The sequence below is a fragment of the Coptis chinensis genome, chromosome 6 (assembly GCF_015680905.1).
Source record: "Coptis chinensis isolate HL-2020 chromosome 6, ASM1568090v1, whole genome shotgun sequence".
Taxonomy (NCBI): Eukaryota; Viridiplantae; Streptophyta; class Magnoliopsida; order Ranunculales; family Ranunculaceae; genus Coptis; species Coptis chinensis.
In genome coordinates this window covers 36,227,774-36,230,849 of record NC_141461.1, presented here as the reverse complement: position 1 = coordinate 36,230,849, position 3,076 = coordinate 36,227,774, and the positions used below count along the sequence as shown (strand labels likewise).

At 31.7% G+C, this 3,076-nt stretch overlaps 1 long non-coding RNA gene across 1 annotated transcript; it reads right to left on the bottom strand.

Annotated features, from left to right (window-relative positions):
* Positions 1-2,457: 2,457 nt before the first annotated feature.
* Positions 2,458-2,825, bottom strand: LOC147492775 (uncharacterized). The gene is made up of 2 exons (XR_015199182.1): positions 2,644-2,825; positions 2,458-2,536 (listed from the first exon to the last, which is right to left on the bottom strand). It is a non-coding gene; the product is annotated as an uncharacterized LOC147492775 (long non-coding RNA).
* Positions 2,826-3,076: the final 251 nt, after the last annotated feature.

Sequence of the window (3,076 nt, the reverse complement as noted above, 5' to 3'; positions counted from 1 at the left end):
ATAGTTAAAATGTAGAATGTAGACCACTAAGAATGCAACTTGAACAAATTGGCAGGTGCCGCCTAGCAAAGTCGGTAAAACCTTTGGATGATGATACCAAAGGTCTGGGACTCGAACCCCGCCAGCATCAAAGAGTCACTGATCTCATTTAAAACAGGCTTACCAATCAAAAAAAAAAAAAAAAACTTGAACAAATTGAAGAAAACAAACAACATGGTGCAGCAACAATTTTCAATAAACTTGAACAAAATAGGTAAATCTCATATCAGAACTTTAAGAAAAGAGCTTTTAAAAAATGGAAGATTACGTTGTTATTGTTGGGGGAAGGGTTCTAGAAAGATTACTAAATAGAATGAAAACGAACCAATTGACACTTGAACTCCTTGTCAACTATTTTCTGGAATTGTTCTGGTATCCATCATTCATCAATTTCACAAAGCGTTAAGTGAATGAAACTATTCTAATTGCAATGGACAAATATACAAACCTATCGAAACATAAACAGGAAAGATCTCAATTTCAAGACTATACAAAAAGGAAAATAAAACATAATGAGATTAACCAACAAATATGTGAAAACAGGAACAATGACTTTTCTATTTTTCTATTATCATTTTTCGTAAAAAAATCTTTTTCGTCATTCTAACTTAGATAAAGAGGGAGATTACCTGAGAGGGGAGGGATTCATTTAGTTCCCATACAAATGAAAACGATAACAACGATTTAACAAGAAGAATATTTAAGAGATCAGTTGAGAAAATAGAAAAATAAGAGATTAGAGGGAGAAGAACAATACCTAAGAGGTTGTAGAGACCCGTGAGGCAGTTGGATCGAAAGGAAGAGAGAAGGTCCAGCCATTTTTTCAATTTAGGCGTGGGGGTACCTTCTCGGTTTTTCCTAGTATTTTCAATTTGGACATTCAAATCTTGTACATTACCTTAATGAAAGCGGTAAAAATACATTTAATTCCTTGTGAAAATGACAAAAATACTCTAATAAAAGTTTGCATTTAATTTCCTTTTGCAATATGCAGTGGGGGTCATAGGAAGTTGGGGGTTATTTGTTTTCTAATGTTAATCGAATCCAAAGCCCAATTCAACCTCAAAACCCAAAAATATTGCTACTTTTTTCGTAATTAAATAGTAGTTAAGATATAACTTTAAGTTTCAAAACATAAAATAATACTTTTAAATTCATTAAAGATTTAATTCAATATGTACAAATTTTAAGTGAAACCCTTGAAAGTCAATTAAGTGTGTTAATAAAAGAATCATTTAATTTACAGAATTTAGTTTATTATTTAATTCATTTCAAAACTATCCAGAACGTGTATCCCTCATCCTATTACATTTCGCCAAAGTAACTGGGAAAATTAGACTCACTTTTAAGAATTTAATTGCAAACAATGATGAATCCAACTATAATAATGAAATTAAAAAAGAAATTAAAACTTACAGCTAAAGTCAGTTAAGTGCGTTAATAAAATAATCATTTAATTTATATAATTTAGTTTATTATTTAATTCATTTCAAAACTATCTCGATCCAACGCATTACCGCATACATGTCCCCCATCTATTACATTTAAGCCAAAGTAACCGGGAAAATTAGACTCACTTTTAAGAATTTAATTGCAAACAATGATGAATCCAACTATAATAATGAAATTAAAAAAGTAATTTTAACTTATAGCTACTGTGAATGCAAATGAAATTTACAACTACAAAGTACAATTATTGATTGTAATATAATCTTACAATAACTCAGAATAACTTACCGGACATTGGTCGCTGAATCCACTTTAGAATTTGCATACGTACACACCCAAAACACAATTTTAAGCGAATTGGCAATCTAAAAACCAAACCCCTAAATCTTTTAGTACACTGAAAACCAAAATAGAAATTGACTTTTAACATTTGAGGAAGAGAATTTGCATGTGTAGTGTATCATTAGCCCTAAGTACAGGTAAAGAGAGTCTGTACTTGGGGTCTCTGACAGTGGCATGAACCATATAACCTTTAGATAGGAACAACTTGACCAGCCACGATGCTTAATACCCTCCACCTCCTGTCATGCGCATACTCTTTCCTTCTCCATCATTATCTATTAATGACATCAATCATTCAACTCACCTTTATGTTCTGTAGGGATATTCCCCAAAGCTTCTAATCTAGCTTCTTATAGTCATCAAGATTGTTTCCTTGCAAGTAAAATACAAACTTCAAAATCTCATTGAAAATCCATAAACCATGATTTGCAATAAAAAAAACAACACCAGCAACAATATCCTTGTCCTGCAATAAGGATCCAAGTTCTTTTTTCTAAAAACCAAAGACGTGTCAAATTAGTCTAACAATAACAGCTGTTTAAATTTGAGAAGTAAAGAACAAAATGATAGTTTTACCACCATGCCAGCATATCATCAGCTTCTCAAAAATATTATATACAACATACCCTGGCTTTCCCATTTCTTTCAAGCGTCCATAATCCGGGAAAATTATAGATTCTAATTCCGAACATCAAAAGCGCCCAAGCTATGGCCAATAAGCAGGATCATACATAAGCTTCAACTCAATGAAAATTTTCACAGTAATGATCTGAAAGGGGTTTTCTTTTTAAAAAGGAAAGCAAATACACATACCTGAACTCCTAAATGTTTGCAAAAGCCTCAAATCACTTGTAATTGCTGAGAAATGTTATGCATATTGGTGCAATACTTCAAACAAATAAAAAAATAGTGAAACTGTGTCAAGTCTTCCACATAACTGTGATAAAAGGGTGTATATTTTTTCATAACGATTAAAAAGAAGACACAACACATCAAAATAGAGTAACTATAACAATTCTCAAATACATAGCATACATTCAAATATCTCATAAAACAAAATTGGGCTGTGGAGCCGCAAGGAGTATACCCGTAAGATTTCTCTAAGAAAACAATATTGTGCTTGACACCATGGAGAAAGGAGATGTCGTTTATTGATAGGAATAATATGTTGGTAAATGTAAACAAAAATCAGGATCGTAAATGAATTGGTCAAATTTGTAATAATATGTAAAGAAAAATATCATCG